At 52.2% G+C, this 22,811-nt stretch overlaps 1 protein-coding gene and 1 long non-coding RNA gene across 3 annotated transcripts in view; one reads left to right on the forward strand and one right to left on the reverse strand.

Annotated features, from left to right (window-relative positions):
- SAMD12 (sterile alpha motif domain containing 12) overlaps window positions 1-22,811 on the reverse strand; it is an 803,045-nt gene that overhangs the window by 86,690 nt on the left and 693,544 nt on the right. The window lies entirely within an intron of this gene.
- The window catches only part of LOC138643082 (uncharacterized), a 124,859-nt gene continuing 104,989 nt past the window's right edge, over window positions 2,942-22,811 (forward strand). For both annotated transcript variants that reach the window (XR_011314128.1, XR_011314127.1), the window contains exon 1: window positions 2,942-3,063. This is a non-coding gene — a long non-coding RNA (uncharacterized lncRNA). The remainder of the gene's footprint in view (window positions 3,064-22,811) is intronic.

The following is a 22,811-nucleotide window of genomic DNA, read 5'->3' on the forward strand; positions in this document are numbered from 1 at the left end:
TAGTGCCGGATGTCAGCTGCGATAGGCAGCTGACACCTGGCCGCGATCGGCGGCGCTCCGCCCGTGAGCGCTGCCGATCACATATGACGTACTATCCCGTCGAGGGTCAGATAGGCCCAGGGCACCTGGACGGGTTAGTACGTCTAAGGTCAGAAAGGAGTTAAATTAAAAAAAAAAAAAAAAAAAATATATATATATATATAGTACAGACCGAAAGTTTGAACACACCTTCTCATTTAAAGATTTTTCTGTATTTTCATCAAGAGAATGCCAAGAGTGTGCAAAGCAGTCATCAAAGCAAAAGGTGGCTACTTTGAAGAACCTAGAATATAAGACATAATTTCAGTTGTTTCACACTTTTTATATAATTCCACATGGGTTAATTCATAGTTTTGATGCCTTCAGTGTGAATGTACAACTTTCATAGTCATGAAAATACAGAAAAATCTTTAAATGAGAAGGTGTATCCAAACTTTTGGTCTGTACTGTATGTATATATATATATATATATATATATTCTGTATATATTCCTAAAATTGACTTTCAGGTGAATTCACTCCAGTAGTTCAGCATGACGTAGTAGGGGTCCACCTAGACCCGGAGATCTGGAATCTTAGCTGAGTGTTCCCCGCTTGTGGAGAATATGCCAATACGCAGAATATCTATAGAGCATTAATCAGTGTCAGCAGACGGACATTATGATACAGCAGAGCAGATTGGTGACAGCAAACCGTGGAGTCAGCACAAGTCATTTATAATAATAATGTTCAATTATTCTTGCAGTGTAATGAAAACGTGGTCAGCACATTAACACTATTCTAGAGCATCCCATCTTATACTATTTCATGCTTCCTTATCTCTTAGACTTACTTTCCCACTCCTGGCATGGACCAAAATGTCTTTTTATTGACACGCTTTTCAGTGATTAAGGCTACGGTCACACTTTGCGTTTTTAATACGCTTTTTTCTCGCAGTCAAAACCTGATCTCTTGGCAGTAAGAAACTCAAATAAGCAGGTTTTGCTAAGTTTGTGTTGCATTTTTTGGTGTGTTTTTGTCAGTGTACATTTGTCTCTTATGTATGCTGATAAAGTTTAGTGCATCAAAATAAAATCTGATTCTACTTCATCAGGTTTTGGCACCAAAAAACGCAGCAAAAACTGATACCTGTATTTTTCAGGGTTTTTTGCACTACCCATTACTTTGAATGGGTGAAAAATGCTGAAAATAAGCTGAAAGTAGCTGAAAGTAGTGGCATGCTGCATTTCGCAAAAAACAAAGTATTGCACAACATGCTGAGGACAAAAAAAAAACCAAGCTGTGTGCATGAGGTTTCTGAGATCTCATAGACTTAACTAGTACTGTAAAACGCAGCTGAAAATTTGCAGAAAAAACACAAGAAAAACACGTTTGAACATACCCTTAGTTAAAGGGTGGTGAAAAGTTTTTACAAAGGGGACCTGTCACCACGTCAAAAGTGGCAAATTTTTGCCCTTATTTCATTCCCTCTGCTTCCCTGAGTGTTCTGTTCTTTTCTTTTCTAAATCAGTCATACGGTTCCAGAGATATGTGCCTTTTATGTTTACCACTTCTGACCTGTTTATTCGTCCTCTACGTGGTCTTTTTTTTGGTGTACAAATGCTGTGCTTAAACTGTTAGGCGTGGTGTAAAATAGGCGTGGTGTAAAATTTAACTTAAAAATGCTTACATTTTGCCTCACTTTCTGTCTGCTTATAAGATGACCAGTAGGTGTCAATTTTCTTTTCGAGAGAAGTGATCTATGCCAAGAACTCACAGTATCATTTGATCCAGCCCCCGATCATCCCTGCTCCTTAGCTGGCACTCCTACGTAGCCGTGTCATAACCCCATTCAACACACCACACTGAAGACACTATTCATCAAAGCATTTAACCCAGAATTTTGGTGGAATAATTTTCGAAAAGTCAAATTTTTGCCCAACATAAGGCTGAGCAAAAAACTTATGATTTGTGGTGTTTTTACACCATTTTAGCCCAGTTCTGCAAAAGTGGACAGAGATGGGGCAAGATCGTCATGACCACTGGTGGAATTCCTTACGCCACAAATTTTACTCCAGTCCCCCAGCGAGGTGCATAGAAGTGGTGAGGCACACAGAGGTCGCGAGGCACATAGAAGTGGGGAGTTGCACAGAAATGGTGAGGTGCACAGAAGTGGTGAGGGACACAGAAGTGGTAAGGCGCACAGAGGTGGCAAGGAGCACACAGGTGGCGAGGAGCACAGAGGTGGCGAGGAGCACAGAGGTGGTGAGAGACACAGAAGTGGTAAGGCGCACAGAGGTGGCAAGGAGCACCCAGGTGGCGAGGAGCACAGAGGTGGCAGGGAGCACACAGGTGGTGAGGAGCACAGAGGTGGCGAGGAGCATAGAGGTAACCAGAACTGTAATTCCTTGGAGAACTATCAGCAACTGTTCAGTTTCCCTATAGCACCTCCGCAGGAGAAATTAAGTATTACAGTTTGTATAGAAATTCATGATTTGTCCATGTAGTGCACCTAAGTGCTGGGTCCTCCACTTTGAGAGATGCTCTTTGCATTCATCCACTCTCCACTTTTGACTAATGAATGGGGGTCCTGAATAGGGACCCTCGCTACTTATTCATAATTCTCTATCACAGTATTTGAAAAAGAATGACCTAATCCAGACAAAAGCGTACACTATACAAAAAAAGAAGAATGTAATAAGAATATCATAAATACATGGAGGTAAAACTGTCTGCGCCATCTCCTTTTCATACACTGTATCCCTCACAAGAAGGTCGCATTTCTGTGCGAGAATTATTTATAACCGTTGTTGTGACATCCCATAAACTGTACTGATGTGATTCTTCCTCTAGTTCTTGTTTTTTAAGATTTTCCTTTTTTTTTTCTTAATAAAAAACATATTTTACTTCAAAATACCATTTTAGATCTTCGGAGGAAATGTAGAATAAGAAAAATGATTTGTAATATTTCTGAGGCTGGGAATGGAGGGAAGAATGTTTCACTTGATCGTGCAGCTCCATATTAGAAAATGTCATCTCGACAGAGGTAAGAAAACGCAAGGACAACTTTTGTGATTAAAAATGCAATTTGGATTTACTACTGTACTATAGCTAAAATATAACTATTGTTACTCATGTCCTCAAATGTCATCTGAACCAAGGGAAGGGAAGCGGTGCCCTGGCTGGTAATGAAGCCACAGGGCCCATTGTGTTGATAAATTACACTATCCTTTATCCTTACATTAGGTTTTGATTGATGGATGTCATTAACCGAAACCCATATGATAACTCCAGTAACATGGGAGGAAGAATTTCATCTATCTGAATTTGCCCCTAGTCTGGTCCATAATAATTTCCTCCATCCAGAATTTCTTCTAGTCTGGGCCAAAATAAATTCCTCTCTCCACCATTAACCCTAGGCTGCGCCATAATAATTTGCTCTACTCATAAATTCCCCTAGTCTGGTACGTAAATAATTCCTCCATCCACCATTGCCTCTAGTCGGGGCCATAATAATATCCACAATTTCCCCTAGTCTGGTCCATACCTATTTCCTCTATCCAACATTGTCCCAGGACTGTGCCATAATGATTTACACTGTCCACCATTGCCCCAAGTTTTGGTCATAATTAGTGTTGAGCGATACCTTCCGATATCGGAAAGTATCGGTATCGGTTTGGATCGGCCGATATTCAAAAAATATCGGATATCGCCGATACCGATACCCGATCCCAATGCAAGTCAATGGGACCAAAATATCGGAATTAAAATAAACCCTTTCTTTCCTTGTAGGTTCATTCTACCTGAAGGAAAACAACTAAGAATAATGTAGGATGTATGGGGGAGGTGGCGGAGACATTAAAGGCAATGAGGATTAGTCCAATCAAATAGAATAGCATGTTTTTTTTTTTTTTTTAAAGAAGTTCGGATTGAAAAAGATATTGAGTATGTAAATTTTTTTTATTTTGTCAGATATTGATGTTTCACTATTCCACGCCCTTCCCCTTCTTTTTTTTCTTTTTTTTTTTTTTCTTTTCCCACACTTTCATCTTCATCATCATCAGCATCCTTGACATCAACTTCTTCACCTTATTCATCTTCTTCTTCATCTTCTACCTATTTTTTTTTTTATTACATTCTTCATATTCATTTTCTTCAACTATTATTATTCTTCCTATTCTACATATTCTTTTTATTCCACTGTTATTATTCTTCCTATTCTACTTCTTCATCATATTCTCATTTGTGACAGGCATTCCCGTAGTTGTTATCTATAAAAGTTGGAAGATTACACCTTCCGTTCTGCCAGTCACAAAAGTTACATTTGTCCGCGTTCAGTTTGGCCTGCAGCATCAGGCTTTATCCAGGGGCACCACGAGGAGGAACGGACTCACCCCCATACACTGCTTAGTCTTCTTCTGCATATAATTTAGATAATATCTTTTGCTCTGATATTAAGTCTTATGCTTAATGTTCTTCTGCTCTTTGTTCTGCAGCCTCTTGTTCTTCTGCTTCTCGGTCTTCCATGTTGTCGTCTCCAGGGTCTTCGTCTCCAGTGTCGTCATCTCCGCCGTCGTCGTCTCAGCCGTCGTCGTCTCCGCCGTCGTCGTCGTCGTCGTCATCGGGGTGGTCTTCCGGGTCGTCGTCATCGGGGTGGTCTTCCGGATTGTCGACGTTAGGGTCTTCAACTTGGAAATGTAGCAGAAGGTACAAGAAGGCTGAGAAAATGCCAAGAACCAGCTGATGGAACTGGAACTCGGATGGCTACCCGAAGGTTCAAGAGCCTATGGAACTACCGAGGACCAGCTGACGTTACTGGAACCCGGTTACTAAGCAGGAGGTACCCGTGCTAAAAAGCACTACCAAGGACCGCCTGACGTTGGCGGAACTCGGATACCCAGAAGGAGGCACCTAAGCCAAAGGCTCTGCCCGGAACCAGATGACGTTACTGGAACCAGGATGGGGAGCAGAAGGTACAAGAGCAAAAGACACTGCCGAGAACCAGCTGACGGTACTGGAACCCGGATGGGTAGCCGAATGTCCAAGAGCCAATGGAACTACCAAGGACCAGCTGACGTTACTGGAACCCGGTTACTAAGCAGGAGGTACCCGTGCCTGAAAGCACTACCAAGGACCACCTGACATTGGTGGAACTTGGATACCCAGAAGGAGGCACCTAAGCCAAAGGCTCTGCCCGGAACCAGCTGACGGTACTGGAACCAGGATGGGGAGCAGAAGGTACAAGAGCAAAAGACACTGCCGAGAACCAGCTGACGGTGCTGGAACCAGGTGGTGGACCCGAAGGCCCACAGGAGAGGAGAGAACAGCTAGGCCGCGAGGCAGCCGCAGTTACCGAACCCCAACAGTCCTACAGGGGGAGCTGGGCCTACTGGCACTACAGAACCAGCCTTGACTACCAGTTCACGCAGCCCACATAGGAAGCTCCTAAACTGGAGGCACCCTGGAGTTGGCTAACTCGACCGCCCCACGACGGGGCAAGCATAGGCGTCTCAGTGAAGTTGACACAACCCGGAAACAGCTGACGGTGCTGAAACCAGGCTTGGCACGAGGGAGTACCTGTGACAAGAACACTGCCGAGAACCAGCTGGCGGTGCTGGAACCCGGATGCGTTGCCCCAGTGTGCAAGAGCCAATGGCACGACCGAGGACCAGCTGACGGTGCTGGAACCCGGTTACTAAGCTGTAGGTGCCCGCGCTTAAAAGCACTACCAAGGACCGCCTGGCGTTGGCGGAACTCGGATACCCAGGAGGAGGCACCTAAGCCAAAGGCTCGGCCCGGAACCAGCTGACGGTGCTGGAACCAGGTGGTGGACCCGAAGGCCCACAGGAGAGGAGAGAACAGCTAGGCCGCGAGGCAGCCGCAGTTACCGAACCCCAACAGTCCTACAGGGGGAGCTGGGCCTACTGGCACTACAGAACCAGCCTTGACTACCAGTTCACGCAGCCCACATAGGAAGCTCCTAAACTGGAGGCACCCTGGAGTTGGCTAACTCGACCGCCCCACGACGGGGCAAGCATAGGCGTCTCAGTGAAGTTGACACAACCCGGAAACAGCTGACGGTGCTGAAACCAGGCTTGGCACGAGGGAGTACCTGTGACAAGAACACTGCCGAGAACCAGCTGGCGGTGCTGGAACCCGGATGCGTTGCCCCAGTGTGCAAGAGCCAATGGCACGACCGAGGACCAGCTGACGGTGCTGGAACCCGGTTACTAAGCTGTAGGTGCCCGCGCTTAAAAGCACTACCAAGGACCGCCTGGCGTTGGCGGAACTCGGATACCCAGGAGGAGGCACCTTAGCCAAAGGCTCGGCCCGGAACCAGCTGACGGTGCTGGAACCAGGTGGTGGACCCGAAGGCCCACAGGAGAGGAGAGAACAGCTAGGCCGCGAGGCAGCCGCAGTTACCGAACCCCAACAGTCCTACAGGGGGAGCTGGGCCTACTGGCACTACAGAACCAGCCTTGACTACCAGTTCACGCAGCCCACATAGGAAGCTCCTAAACTGGAGGCACCCTGGAGTTGGCTAACTCGACCGCCCCACGACGGGGCAAGCATAGGCGTCTCAGTGAAGTTGACACAACCCGGAAACAGCTGACGGTGCTGAAACCAGGCTTGGCACGAGGGAGTACCTGTGACAAGAACACTGCCGAGAACCAGCTGGCGGTGCTGGAACCCGGATGCGTTGCCCCAGTGTGCAAGAGCCAATGGCACGACCGAGGACCAGCTGACGGTGCTGGAACCCGGTTACTAAGCTGTAGGTGCCCGCGCTTAAAAGCACTACCAAGGACCGCCTGGCGTTGGCGGAACTCGGATACCCAGGAGGAGGCACCTAAGCCAAAGGCTCGGCCCGGAACCAGCTGACGGTGCTGGAACCAGGTGGTGGACCCGAAGGCCCACAGGAGAGGAGAGAACAGCTAGGCCGCGAGGCAGCCGCAGTTACCGAACCCCAACAGTCCTACAGGGGGAGCTGGGCCTACTGGCACTACAGAACCAGCCTTGACTACCAGTTCACGCAGCCCACATAGGAAGCTCCTAAACTGGAGGCACCCTGGAGTTGGCTAACTCGACCGCCCCACGACGGGGCAAGCATAGGCGTCTCAGTGAAGTTGACACAACCCGGAAACAGCTGACGGTGCTGAAACCAGGCTTGGCACGAGGGAGTACCTGTGACAAGAACACTGCCGAGAACCAGCTGGCGGTGCTGGAACCCGGATGCGTTGCCCCAGTGTGCAAGAGCCAATGGCACGACCGAGGACCAGCTGACGGTGCTGGAACCCGGTTACTAAGCTGTAGGTGCCCGCGCTTAAAAGCACTACCAAGGACCGCCTGGCGTTGGCGGAACTCGGATACCCAGGAGGAGGCACCTAAGCCAAAGGCTCGGCCCGGAACCAGCTGACGGTGCTGGAACCAGGTGGTGGACCCGAAGGCCCACAGGAGAGGAGAGAACAGCTAGGCCGCGAGGCAGCCGCAGTTACCGAACCCCAACAGTCCTACAGGGGGAGCTGGGCCTACTGGCACTACAGAACCAGCCTTGACTACCAGTTCACGCAGCCCACATAGGAAGCTCCTAAACTGGAGGCACCCTGGAGTTGGCTAACTCGACCGCCCCATGACGGGGCAAGCATAGGCGTCTCAGTGAAGTTGACACAACCCGGAAACAGCTGACGGTGCTGAAACCAGGCTTGGCACGAGGGAGTACCTGTGACAAGAACACTGCCGAGAACCAGCTGGCGGTGCTGGAACCCGGATGCGTTGCCCCAGTGTGCAAGAGCCAATGGCACGACCGAGGACCAGCTGACGGTGCTGGAACCCGGTTACTAAGCTGTAGGTGCCCGCGCTTAAAAGCACTACCAAGGACCGCCTGGCGTTGGCGGAACTCGGATACCCAGGAGGAGGCACCTAAGCCAAAGGCTCGGCCCGGAACCAGCTGACGGTGCTGGAACCAGGTGGTGGACCCGAAGGCCCACAGGAGAGGAGAGAACAGCTAGGCCGCGAGGCAGCCGCAGTTACCGAACCCCAACAGTCCTACAGGGGGAGCTGGGCCTACTGGCACTACAGAACCAGCCTTGACTACCAGTTCACGCAGCCCACATAGGAAGCTCCTAAACTGGAGGCACCCTGGAGTTGGCTAACTCGACCGCCCCACGACGGGGCAAGCATAGGCGTCTCAGTGAAGTTGACACAACCCGGAAACAGCTGACGGTGCTGAAACCAGGCTTGGCACGAGGGAGTACCTGTGACAAGAACACTGCCGAGAACCAGCTGGCGGTGCTGGAACCCGGATGCGTTGCCCCAGTGTGCAAGAGCCAATGGCACGACCGAGGACCAGCTGACGGTGCTGGAACCCGGTTACTAAGCTGTAGGTGCCCGCGCTTAAAAGCACTACCAAGGACCGCCTGGCGTTGGCGGAACTCGGATACCCAGGAGGAGGCACCTAAGCCAAAGGCTCGGCCCGGAACCAGCTGACGGTGCTGGAACCAGGTGGTGGACCCCAAGGCCCACAGGAGAGGAGAGAACAGCTAGGCCGCGAGGCAGCCGCAGTTACCGAACCCCAACAGTCCTACAGGGGGAGCTGGGCCTACTGGCACTACAGAACCAGCCTTGACTACCAGTTCACGCAGCCCACATAGGAAGCTCCTAAACTGGAGGCACCCTGGAGTTGGCTAACTCGACCGCCCCACGACGGGGCAAGCATAGGCGTCTCAGTGAAGTTGACACAACCCGGAAACAGCTGACGGTGCTGAAACCAGGCTTGGCACGAGGGAGTACCTGTGACAAGAACACTGCCGAGAACCAGCTGGCGGTGCTGGAACCCGGATGCGTTGCCCCAGTGTGCAAGAGCCAATGGCACGACCGAGGACCAGCTGACGGTGCTGGAACCCGGTTACTAAGCTGTAGGTGCCCGCGCTTAAAAGCACTACCAAGGACCGCCTGGCGTTGGCGGAACTCGGATACCCAGGAGGAGGCACCTAAGCCAAAGGCTCGGCCCGGAACCAGCTGACGGTGCTGGAACCAGGTGGTGGACCCCAAGGCCCACAGGAGAGGAGAGAACAGCTAGGCCGCGAGGCAGCCGCAGTTACCGAACCCCAACAGTCCTACAGGGGGAGCTGGGCCTACTGGCACTACAGAACCAGCCTTGACTACCAGTTCACGCAGCCCACATAGGAAGCTCCTAAACTGGAGGCACCCTGGAGTTGGCTAACTCGACCGCCCCACGACGGGGCAAGCATAGGCGTCTCAGTGAAGTTGACACAACCCGGAAACAGCTGACGGTGCTGAAACCAGGCTTGGCACGAGGGAGTACCTGTGACAAGAACACTGCCGAGAACCAGCTGGCGGTGCTGGAACCCGGATGCGTTGCCCCAGTGTGCAAGAGCCAATGGCACGACCGAGGACCAGCTGACGGTGCTGGAACCCGGTTACTAAGCTGTAGGTGCCCGCGCTTAAAAGCACTACCAAGGACCGCCTGGCGTTGGCGGAACTCGGATACCCAGGAGGAGGCACCTAAGCCAAAGGCTCGGCCCGGAACCAGCTGACGGTGCTGGAACCAGGTGGTGGACCCCAAGGCCCACAGGAGAGGAGAGAACAGCTAGGCCGCGAGGCAGCCGCAGTTACCGAACCCCAACAGTCCTACAGGGGGAGCTGGGCCTACTGGCACTACAGAACCAGCCTTGACTACCAGTTCACGCAGCCCACATAGGAAGCTCCTAAACTGGAGGCACCCTGGAGTTGGCTAACTCGACCGCCCCACGACGGGGCAAGCATAGGCGTCTCAGTGAAGTTGACACAACCCGGAAACAGCTGACGGTGCTGAAACCAGGCTTGGCACGAGGGAGTACCTGTGACAAGAACACTGCCGAGAACCAGCTGGCGGTGCTGGAACCCGGATGCGTTGCCTTGCCTATTAAAGATTGTCTTCCTAGAGCCCCAACTAGCGGTGTTGGAGCAAAGGGTAAGCAGGGGGAGATGAGTGTAGGCCGAAGCCTGCACTGGAGGCAGCTTTGTGTCTGCGTTGCGTTTGCAGGACACGATGCCGGCTACACAGCGGGGGAACAGCTGGCGGTGCTGAACCACACTAACACATTGGCTGGTGTTTTTCTCTGTGCAGCTAGCATGTCCGGGCAGAAACTGGCGTTGTTTGAGCCCAGGGTCAGCAGGAGGAGGAGAGGAGCAAAGTGTAGGCCGAAGCCTGCACTGGTGGCAGCTTTTGTTCTGTTGTGCCAGCGTGGCTTGTGCTGGACACGTTGCCGACTACACAGCAGGGGAACAGCTGGCGGTGCTGAACCCCACTAACACATTGGCTGGTGTTTTTCTCTGTGCAGCTAGCATTTCCGGGCAAAAACTAGCGGTGTTTGAGCCCAGGGTCAGCAGGAGGAGTAGAGGAGCAGAGTGTAGGCCGAAGCCTAGTTGAACCAATTTCAAAGGTTACCTTTAACCCCCCCCTCAGGTGTTGCAAGGTACAAGAGCCACACCTTGAACAGCATTAATGATGCACAAGTCAAAGGTTGCTCTATTTAATTTTGCTCCTTGCACACGCTGAATTAAACACGTACACTATTTAGCCCATTATACTGTCAAACAGTTGTGGAGGCGTGACTTGTCTTTTTAACGAGACGCAGCACAGGTGTCAAAATTTGCACCTAGGTACTGGGCGCAGATTCCTGAGCGTTGTTATTTGCTGTACAGGAGTCTGCGCTCTTGTGTTATCCCTTGGCAATACCCTGTTAGTGCAGGCCGTCTCATGACCTCATTTCATGTTGGCCGGTGCGGTTAACGATGGCCATAAATCCCAGACCCACAGTGGCTTTTCCTAAAGTCACACTGCGGTGCTGGGATTCGTGGCCTTGTGCAGTAAATATGTTCGCCGCTCACACATGTCCTTACACCTGCTTCAGACTGGGCGGCCTCAGCTGATCCCTTATCGCATGCCGCGGCCATGAGGCCGCACAGTCAGAAGAAGGCGGAAGGAGGGGAGTGAAAACAGGGGAACATATGCACTGCTCGTGCCCATCAATCACACCCTCGCAGTCAAAATATATGAGACAACGGGGGGCGTTGTGTCGGGCAGGGGGGACGCACAGGCACAGCCAGCCAACCAATGATGTCAGGAGACGGGCAGCGCTAACAATGGGGGTGCTGCGTGTCATTACAAAGGAAAGTCACACCTCAGGGACATTGTAATGGTCTCTAATGAGACACATTTTTTACGTGTTGAGTTCCACGTGGGCAAGGAGAAAAAGTCAGCCACCTCGTACAAATGCAGCAGTACTGCTGTACAAGGTGGCTGATATACATAGAAACACCTGTGGGTGGGGGGCAGGCTCCCTTCAATTTCAGTTCATGTGCCTGCGTGGCGTTTGCAGGTCACGTTGCAAGCTGCACAGCAGGGGAACAGCTGGCGGTGCTGAACCCCACTAACACATTGGCTGGTGTTTTTCTCTGTGCAGCTAGCATGTCCGGGCAGAAACTGGCGTTGTTTGAGCCCAGGGTCAGCAGGAGGAGGAGAGGAGCAAAGTGTAGGCCGAAGCCTGCACTGGTGGCAGCTTTTGTTCTGTTGTGCCAGCGTGGCTTGTGCTGGACACGTTGCCGACTACACAGCAGGGGAACAGCTGGCGGTGCTGAACCCCACTAACACATTGGCTGGTGTTTTTCTCTGTGCAGCTAGCATTTCCGGGCAAAAACTAGCGGTGTTTGAGCCCAGGGTCAGCAGGAGGAGTAGAGGAGCAGAGTGTTGGCCAAAGCCTAGTTGAACCAATTTCAAAGGTTACCTTTAACCCCCCCCTCAGGTGTTGCAAGGTACAAGAGCCACACCTTGAACAGCATTAATGATGCACAAGTCAAAGGTTGCTCTATTTAATTTTGCTCCTTGCACACGCTGAATTAAACACGTACACTATTTAGCCCATTATACTGTCAAACAGTAGTGGAGGCGTGACTACTAGTCTTTTTAAGGAGACGCAGCACAGGTGTACAAATTTACACCTAGGTGCTGTGCGCAGATTCCTTACCGTTGTTATTTGCAGTACAGGAAACTGCGCTCTTGTGTTATCCCTTGGCAATACCCTGTTAGTGCAGGCCGTCTCATGACCTCATTTCATGTTGGCCGGTGCGGTTAACGATGGCCATAAATCCCAGACCCACAGTGGCTTTTCCTAAAGTCACACTGCGGTGCTGGGATTCGTGGCCTTGTGCAGTAAATATGTTCGCCGCTCACACATGTCCTTACACCTGCTTCAGACTGGGCGGCCTCAGCTGATCCCTTATCGCATGCCGCGGCCATGAGGCCGCACAGTCAGAAGAAGGCGGAAGGAGGGGAGTGAAAACAGGGGAACATATGCACTGCTCGTGCCCATCAATCACACCCTCGCAGTCAAAATATATGAGACAACGGGGGGCGTTGTGTCGGGCAGGGGGGACGCACAGGCACAGCCAGCCAACCAATGATGTCAGGAGACGGGCAGCGCTAACAATGGGGGTGCTGCGTGTCATTACAAAGGAAAGTCACACCTCAGGGACATTGTAATGGTCTCTAATGAGACACATTTTTTACGTGTTGAGTTCCACGTGGGCAAGGAGAAAAAGTCAGCCACCTCGTACAAATGCAGCAGTACTGCTGTACAAGGTGGCTGATATACATAGAAACACCTGTGGGTGGGGGGCAGGCTCCCTTCAATTTCAGTTCATGTGCCTGCGTGGCGTTTGCAGGTCACGTTGCAAGCTGCACAGCAGGGGAACAGCTGGCGGTGCTGAACCCCACTAACACATTGGCTGGTGTTTTTCTCTGTGCAGCTAGCATGTCCGGGCAGAAACTGGCGTTGTTTGAGCCCAGGGTCAGCAGGAGGAGGAGAGGAGCAAAGTGTAGGCCGAAGCCTGCACTGGTGGCAGCTTTTGTTCTGTTGTGCCAGCGTGGCTTGTGCTGGACACGTTGCCGACTACACAGCAGGGGAACAGCTGGCGGTGCTGAACCCCACTAACACATTGGCTGGTGTTTTTCTCTGTGCAGCTAGCATTTCCGGGCAAAAACTAGCGGTGTTTGAGCCCAGGGTCAGCAGGAGGAGTAGAGGAGCAGAGTGTTGGCCAAAGCCTAGTTGAACCAATTTCAAAGGTTACCTTTAACCCCCCCCTCAGGTGTTGCAAGGTACAAGAGCCACACCTTGAACAGCATTAATGATGCACAAGTCAAAGGTTGCTCTATTTAATTTTGCTCCTTGCACACGCTGAATTAAACACGTACACTATTTAGCCCATTATACTGTCAAACAGTAGTGGAGGCGTGACTACTAGTCTTTTTAAGGAGACGCAGCACAGGTGTACAAATTTACACCTAGGTGCTGTGCGCAGATTCCTTACCGTTGTTATTTGCAGTACAGGAAACTGCGCTCTTGTGTTATCCCTTGGCAATACCCTGTTAGTGCAGGCCGTCTCATGACCTCATTTCATGTTGGCCGGTGCGGTTAACGATGGCCATAAATCCCAGACCCACAGTGGCTTTTCCTAAAGTCACACTGCGGTGCTGGGATTCGTGGCCTTGTGCAGTAAATATGTTCGCCGCTCACACATGTCCTTACACCTGCTTCAGACTGGGCGGCCTCAGCTGATCCCTTATCGCATGCCGCGGCCATGAGGCCGCACAGTCAGAAGAAGGCGGAAGGAGGGGAGTGAAAACAGGGGAACATATGCACTGCTCGTGCCCATCAATCACACCCTCGCAGTCAAAATATATGAGACAACGGGGGGCGTTGTGTCGGGCAGGGGGGACGCACAGGCACAGCCAGCCAACCAATGATGTCAGGAGACGGGCAGCGCTAACAATGGGGGTGCTGCGTGTCATTACAAAGGAAAGTCACACCTCAGGGACATTGTAATGGTCTCTAATGAGACACATTTTTTACGTGTTGAGTTCCACGTGGGCAAGGAGAAAAAGTCAGCCACCTCGTACAAATGCAGCAGTACTGCTGTACAAGGTGGCTGATATACATAGAAACACCTGTGGGTGGGGGGCAGGCTCCCTTCAATTTCAGTTCATGTGCCTGCGTGGCGTTTGCAGGTCACGTTGCAAGCTGCACAGCAGGGGAACAGCTGGCGGTGCTGAACCCCACTAACACATTGGCTGGTGTTTTTCTCTGTGCAGCTAGCATGTCCGGGCAGAAACTGGCGTTGTTTGAGCCCAGGGTCAGCAGGAGGAGGAGAGGAGCAAAGTGTAGGCCGAAGCCTGCACTGGTGGCAGCTTTTGGTCGGTTGTGCCAGCGTGGCTTGTGCTGGACACGATGCCGGCTACACAGCGGGGGAACAGCAGGCGGTGCTGAACCCCACTAACACATTGGCTGGTGTTTTTCTCTGTGCAGCTAGCATGTCCGGGCAGAAACTGGCGTTGTTTGAGCCCAGGGTCAGCAGGAGGAGGAGAGGAGCAAAGTGTAGGCCGAAGCCTGCACTGGTGGCAGCTTTTGTTCTGTTGTGCCAGCGTGGCTTGTGCTGGACACGTTGCCGACTACACAGCAGGGGAACAGCTGGCGGTGCTGAACCCCACTAACACATTGGCTGGTGTTTTTCTCTGTGCAGCTAGCATTTCCGGGCAAAAACTAGCGGTGTTTGAGCCCAGGGTCAGCAGGAGGAGTAGAGGAGCAGAGTGTAGGCCGAAGCCTAGTTGAACCAATTTCAAAGGTTACCTTTAACCCCCCCCTCAGGTGTTGCAAGGTACAAGAGCCACACCTTGAACAGCATTAATGATGCACAAGTCAAAGGTTGCTCTATTTAATTTTGCTCCTTGCACACGCTGAATTAAACACGTACACTATTTAGCCCATTATACTGTCAAACAGTAGTGGAGGCGTGACTTGTCTTTTTAACGAGACGCAGCACAGGTGTCAAAATTTGCACCTAGGTACTGGGCGCAGATTCCTGAGCGTTGTTATTTGCTGTACAGGAGTCTGCGCTATTGTGATCCCTTGGCCATGCGCTGTGAGCGCTTCCTGTCTTCTGACCTCATTTCATGTCGGCCGTTGCGGTTAGCGATGGACATGAATCCCAGACCCACAGTGTGTTTTTAAAAAATCACACTGCGGTGCTGGGATTCGTGCCCTGGTGCACTAAATATGTTTGCCGCTCACACATGTCCTTACACCTGCTTCAGACTGGGCGGCCTCATCTGATCCCTTATCGCCTGCCGCGGCCATGAGGACACCCAGTCTGAAGAAGGCGGAAGGAGATGAGTGAACACAGGCAAACATATGCACTGCACATGCCCATCAATCACACCCTCGCTGTCCAAAAAAATAAGACACCGAGGGCCGTTGTTTCGAGCAGGGGAGATGCACAGGCGCAGCCAGCTAACCAATGATGTCAAAAGACGGGCAGCGCTAACAAGGGTGGTGCTGCGTGTCATTACAAAGGAAAGTCACACCTCAGGGACATTGTAATGGTCTCTAATGAGACACATTTTGTACGTGTTGAATTCCACGTGGGCAAGGAGAAAAAGTCAGCCACCTCGTACAAATGCAGCAGTACTGCTGTACAAGGTGGCTGATATACATAGAAACACCTGTGGGTGGGGGGCAGGCTCCCTTCAATTTCAGTTCATGTGCCTGCGTGGCGTTTGCAGGTCACGTTGCAAGCTACACAGCAGGGGAACAGCTGGCGTTGCTGAACCCCACTGACACATTGACTGGTGTTTTTCTCTGTGCAGATTGCATGTCCGGGCAAAAACTAGCGGTGTTAGAGCCCAGGGTCAGCAGGAGGAGGAGGAGAGGAGCAAAGTGTAGGCCGAAGCCTGCACTGGTGGCAGCTTTTGGTCGGTTGTGCCAGCGTGGCTTGTGCTGGACACGATGCCGGCTACACAGCGGGGGAACAGCAGGCGGTGCTGAACCCCACTAACACATTGGCTGGTGTTTTTCTCTGTGCAGCTAGCATGTCCGGGCAGAAACTGGCGTTGTTTGAGTTCAGGGTCAGCAGGAGGAGGAGAGGAGCAAAGTGTAGGCCGAAGCCTGCACTGGTGGCAGCTTTTGGTCGGTTGTGCCAGCGTGGCTTGTGCTGGACACGTTGCCGACTACACAGCAGGGGAACAGCTGGCGGTGCTGAACCCCACTAACACATTGGCTGGTGTTTTTCTCTGTGCAGCTAGCATTTCCGGGCAAAAACTAGCGGTGTTTGAGCCCAGGGTCAGCAGGAGGAGTAGAGGAGCAGAGTGTAGGCCGAAGCCTAGTTGAACCAATTTCAAAGGTTACCTTTAACCCCCCCCTCAGGTGTTGCAAGGTACAAGAGCCACACCTTGAACAGCATTAATGATGCACAAGTCAAAGGTTGCTCTATTTAATTTTGCTCCTTGCACACGCTGAATTAAACACGTACACTATTTAGCCCATTATACTGTCAAACAGTAGTGGAGGCGTGACTTGTCTTTTTAACGAGACGCAGCACAGGTGTCAAAATTTGCACCTAGGTACTGGGCGCAGATTCCTGAGCGTTGTTATTTGCTGTACAGGAGTCTGCGCTATTGTGATCCCTTGGCCATGCGCTGTGAGCGCTTCCTGTCTTCTGACCTCATTTCATGTCGGCCGTTGCGGTTAGCGATGGACATGAATCCCAGACCCACAGTGTGTTTTTAAAAAATCACACTGCGGTGCTGGGATTCGTGCCCTGGTGCACTAAATATGTTTGCCGCTCACACATGTCCTTACACCTGCTTCAGACTGGGCGGCCTCATCTGATCCCTTATCGCCTGCCGCGGCCATGAGGACACCCAGTCTGAAGAAGGCGGAAGGAGATGAGTGAACACAGGCAAACATATGCACTGCACATGCCCATCAATCACACCCTCGCTGTCCAAAAAAATAAGACACCGAGGGCCGTTGTTTCGAGCAGGGGAGATGCACAGGCGCAGCCAGCTAACCAATGATGTCAAAAGACGGGCAGCGCTAACAAGGGTGGTGCTGCGTGTCATTACAAAGGAAAGTCACACCTCAGGGACATTGTAATGGTCTCTAATGAGACACATTTTGTACGTGTTGAGTTCCACGTGGGCAAGGAGAAAAAGTCAGCCACCTCGTACAAATGCAGCAGTACTGCTGTACAAGGTGGCTGATATACATAGAAACACCTGTGGGTGGGGGGCAGGCTCCCTTCAATTTCAGTTCATGTGCCTGCGTGGCGTTTGCAGGTCACGTTGCAAGCTACACAGCAGGGGAACAGCTGGCGTTGCTGAACCCCACTGACACATTGACTGGTGTTTTTCTCTGTGCAGATTGCATGTCCGGGCAAAAACTAGCGGTGTTAGAGCCCAGGGTCAGCAGGAGGAGGAGGAGAGGAGCAAAGTGTAGGCCGAAGCCTGCACTGGTGGCAGCTTTTGGTCGGTTGTGCCAGCGTGGCTTGTGCTGGACACGATGCCGGCTACACAGCGGGGGAACAGCAGGCGGTGCTGAACCCCACTAACACATTGGCTGGTGTTTTTCTCTGTGCAGCTAGCATGTCCGGGCAGAAACTGGCGTTGTTTGAGCCCAGGGTCAGCAGGAGGAGGAGAGGAGCAAAGTGTAGGCCGAAGCCTAGTTGAACCAATTTCAAAGGTTACCTTTAACCCCCCCCTCAGGTGTTGCAAGGTACAAGAGCCACACCTTGTGCAGCATTAATGCTGCACAAGTAAAAGGTTGCTCTATTTGTTTTGCTCCTTGCACACGCTGACTAAAACACGTACACTATTTAGCCCATTATACTGTCAAACAGTTGTGGAGGCGTGACTTGTCTTTTTAACGAGACGCAGCACAGGTGTCAAAATTTGCACCTAGGTACTGGGCGCAGATTCCTGAGCGTTGTTATTTGCTGTACAGGAGTCTGCGCTATTGTGATCCCTTGGCCATGCGCTGTGAGCGCTTCCTGTCTTCTGACCTCATTTCATGTCGGCCGTTGCGGTTAGCGATGGACATGAATCCCAGACCCACAGTGTGTTTTCAAAAAATCACACTGCGTGGCTGGGATTCGTGGCCTTGTGCAGTAAATAGGTTTGCCGCTTACACATGTCCTTACACCTGCTCCAGACTGGGCGGCCTCAGCTGATCCCTTATCGCCTACCACGGCCAGGAGGCCGCACAGTCTGAAGAAGGCGGAAGGAGATGAGTTAAGACAGGCGAACATATGCACTGCTCGTGCCCATAAACCACACCCTCGCTGACAAAATAAATATGACAACGAGGGGCGTTGTTTCTAGCAGGGCGGATGCACAGGCGCAGCCAGCTAACCATGATGACAAAAGACGGGAAACGCTACCAAGGGGGGTGCTGCGTATCATTACAAAGGAAAGTCACACCTCAGGGACAGTGGAATGGTCTCAATGAGACACATTTTGTACGTGTTGAGTTCCACGTGGGCAAGGAGAAAAAGTCAGCCACCTTGTACAAATGCAGCAGTACTGCTGTACTAGGTGGCTGTTATACATAGAAACACCTGGGGGGGTGGGGCCAGGTTCCCTTTTAATTTCAGTTCCTGTGCCTGCATGGCGTTTGCAGGTCACGTTGCCGGCTACACAGCAGGGGAACAGCTGGCGTTGCTGAACCCCACTAACACATTGGCTGGTGTTTTTCTCTGTGCAGCTAGCACTTCCGGGCAAAAACTAGCGGTGTTTGAGCCCAGGGTCAGCAGGAGGAGGAGAGGAGCAGAGTGTAGGCCGAAGCCTGCACTGGTGGCAGCTTTTGTTCTGTTGTGCCAGCGTGGCTTGTGCTGGACACGTTGCCGACTACACAGCAGGGGAACAGCTGGCGGTGCTGAACCCCACTGACACATCACCTAGTGTTTTTTTCTGTGTAGACAACACTTCCAGGTGGCAACTGACAGTGTTGAAACCCAGGGAATCAAAGAGGAGCAGAGTGTAGGCCGAAGCCTGCAGTGGAGCAAGTTGAAAGGGAACCTTTAACCCCCCCCCCCCAGGCATTTGTTGCTGAAAGAGCCATCTTGTACAGCAGTAATACTGCACATGGAAAATGGTGGCTCCGAAAATTATGCTCCTTGCAAACGCTGAAGTACACACTCATATAATGTGTCCCCTCACACCGTCAAACCATCCCGGAAGTGGGACTTTCCTTTGTAATGTGACACAGCACAGCCGTCATTCCAACCCCCTTGGTGCCGGGCACCACCTCCTCAACGTTGTTTGGTTCTGTCACGGAGCCCGCACTGTAATGTTATCCCTTGGCCATGCACAGTTAGCGGTGCCCGTCTTCTGACATCATGTAGGTGTCAGGCTGGCAGTGCCTGTGCGTCCAAGCTGCCCGAGATCCAACCTTGCAGTGTCATCTAATGTAGTCCCACTGCGGGCCAGGGATCCATGGGCATGCGCAGTGCATATCATCGCCTCTCACTCACCTCCTTCCTGCTTCTTCAGACTGTGCGGCGTCACGGCCGTGGCATGCTATTAGGGATCAGCTGACGCCGCCTAGTCTGAAGAAGCGTGAAGAAGGGGAGTGAGAGGCTAGTATATGCACTGCGCATGGCCATGGATACCAGGCCCACTGTGGGATCACATTAGACGACACTGCGAGGTGTGATTTCGGGCAGCGTGGACGCACAGGCGCAGCCAGGACGACAACAAATGATGTCAGAGGACGGGCAGCGCAAACTGTGCATGGCCAAGGGATAACATAACAGCGCAGGGTCCATGACGGAATCAAACAACGCTAAGGAGGCAGCGCACGGTGCCAAGGGGGTAGCAATGACGGCTGTGCTGCGTCACATTACAAAGGAAAGTCCCACCTCCAGGACGGTTGGACGGTGTGAGGGGACACATTACATGAGTGTGTAGTTCAGCGTTTGCAAGGAGCATAATTTCAAGAGCGACCTTTCCCTTGTGCAGTATTAGTGCTGCACATGGTGGCTCTTTCAGTAACAAACGCCTAGGGGGGGGGGGGGGACAGGTCCCCTTACATTTTAGTTGTGCCAGCGTGGCGGTCGCATGACACGTTGCCGGATACACAGCTGGGGATCAGCTGACGTTACTGAACCCCAATAACAGAGGAGCGACTGTTGACTGTGCACACAGCACTTCCAGGCACCAACTGGCGGTGTTAGAGCCCAGGGACAGCAGGAGGAGCAGATTGGAGGTATTGCCGCACACACAGCTGGGGATCAGCTGACGTTACTGAACCCCAATAACAGAGGAGCGACTGTTGACTGTGCACACAGCACTTCCAGGCACCAACTGGCGGTGTTAGAGCCCAGGGACAGCAGGAGGAGCAGATTGGAGGTATTGCCGCACACACAGCTGGGGATCAGCTGACGTTACTGAACCCCAATAACAGAGGAGCGACTGTTGACTGTGCACACAGCACTTCCAGGCACCAACTGGCGGTGTTAGAGCCCAGGGACAGCAGGAGGAGCAGAGGAACAGAGTGTAGGCCGAAGCCTGATTGGAGCAAGTTGAAAGGAAACCTTTAACCCCCCCCCCAAGACGTTTGTAGCTGAAAGAGCCATGTTGTGCAGCACTAAGGATGCAAAAGGAAAAGGTTGCTCTTTTAATTATGCTCCTTGCAAACACCGAAGTAAACACTAAAAATGTGTCCCTTTATACCGTTAAACCGTTCCGGAGGTGCGAATTTCCTTCGTAATGGGACACAGCACAGCTGTCATTCCTATCCCCTTGATGCCGTGCGCTGCCTCCTCAGCGTTGTTTTAAGCTGCCACGGAGCCTGCGCTGTTCTGTTAGCCCTTGGCCATGCCCAATTAGCGCTGCCTGTCTTCTGACATAATTTGGTGTCAGGCTGTCAGTGCCTGTGCGTCCACGCTGCTCCAGATCCCACCTCGCAGTCTCATCTAACGTAATCCCACTGCGGGCCTTGGAACCATGGGCATGCACAGTGCATAACCTCGACTCTCACTCCCCTCCTTCCCTCTTCTTCAGACTGTGCGGTGTCACGGCCGTGGCATGCTAGGGATCAGCTGACGGCGCACAGTCTAAAGAAGGCGGAGGGAAATGAGCGAGAGCCCGAGGGGAAGATATGCACTGCGCATGCCCATGGATCCCAGGCCCGCAGTGTGACTCAATCAGAAGACACTGCGAGGCGGGATCTCGGGCACCGCGGCCGCACAGGCGCAGCCAGCCTGACACCAAATTATGTCAGAAGACAGGCAGCGCAAATAGGGCATGCCCAAGGGATAACAGAACAGCGCAGGCTCCGTGACAGCTTAAAACAACGCTGAGGAGGCAGCGCATGGCACCAAGGGGGTAGGAATGACGGCTGTGCTGCGTCACATTACGAAGGAAAGTCCCAGCTCCGGGACGGTATAACGGTATCAGTGAACACATTTTATAAGTGTTAAGTTCTGCGTGTGCAAAGAGCTAAAAAAAAAGAGCTACCTTTTCCTTGTGCAGCATTACTGCTGCACAAGATGGCTCTTTCAGTAACAAACGACGGGGGGGGGGGGGGGACAGGTTCCCTTACATTTAGGTTGTTGTGCCAGCGTGGCGGTCGCAAGACACATTGCCGGCTACACAGCTGGGGATCAGCTGACGTTACTGAAACCCAATAACACTGGGTCGTATGTTTTTACTGTGCAGCCTGCACTTCTGAGCCGCAACTGGCGGTGTTGGAGCCCAGGAATAGCAGTTCAGGTGGTAGAAAGATGAACACAGCAGGAGACCTGGATGACACCCAATTACTTAATCAGGCAGAGGAGTGGCAAATTCCTGCGAGATCCAGGCCTGGTTCATTTTCAGGAAAGTAAGCCGGTCAACGTTATCGGAGGATAGTCGCATGCGACGGTCTGTTAGTACACCACCTGCGGCACTAAAGACACGTTCCGATAAGACACTAGCCGCAGGGCAAGCCAGCACCTCCAATGCATACTGGCTTAGCTCTGGCCATGTATCCAGCTTAGAGACCCAAAACTTGAACGGGGAAGAGCCGTCTGGGAGTACAGTAAGAGGGCAAGCCATGTAGTCTGTCACCATCTGACGGAACCGTTGCCTCCTGCTGACTGGAGCCGCCGGTGATGGTGTAGACATTTGGGGCGGGCACACAAAAGTGTGCCAGAGTTGTGCCATACTGGGCTTGCCTTGGGCAGAGGCACTGCTTCTGCTCCCTCTTTGGGCAGAGCCTCCCCCACTGCCTCGACGCACTGAGCTGCTTTGTAAAGCACTAGCAGCACTCCTCTCAGTTGGACAGGAGAAGATGATGGAATTCACCAGTGTGTCGTGGTACTCCCGCAATTTACGCTCCCGGGTCAACGCAGGGATGAGGTTTTGGACGTTGTCCCGGTAGCGAGGATCGAGGAGGGTGAACACCCAATAATCAGGCATGTTGAGAATGTGGTCGATGCGGCGGTCGTTTCTCAGGCACTGCAGCATGAAATCCACCATGTGCTGCAGAGTGCCAACCGGCCCAGAAACGCTGTCCCCTGCTTGAGACATGATCTCTGCCCGCTCGTCATCACCCCACCCTCGCTGTACACACTGACCACTGGACAATTGTGTCGCTCCCTCCTCTGGACGGAGCTCTTCCTCCTCCATTGACTCCTCCTCATCCTCCTCACAAATTGGCCCCTGCGTACCCCTTTGTGAGGAACCACGTGGCGCTGACTCTCCAGAAGCTGATGGAAAAGGTGACTCCTCATCCTCCACCTCTTCCACCACATCATCCCTTAACCCTTGCAAAGTTTGCTGAAGCAGGCAGATAAGGGGGACAGTCATGCTGACTAGTGCATCATCTGCACTTGCCATCCGCGTGGAATAATCAAAAGGACGCAAAACCTGGCAGACGTCCTTCATAGTGGCCCACTCTGTGGTTGTGAAGTCTGATCGGC

Source organism: Ranitomeya imitator, chromosome 6, assembly GCF_032444005.1.
Source record: "Ranitomeya imitator isolate aRanImi1 chromosome 6, aRanImi1.pri, whole genome shotgun sequence".
Lineage (NCBI taxonomy): Eukaryota > Metazoa > Chordata > Amphibia > Anura > Dendrobatidae > Ranitomeya > Ranitomeya imitator.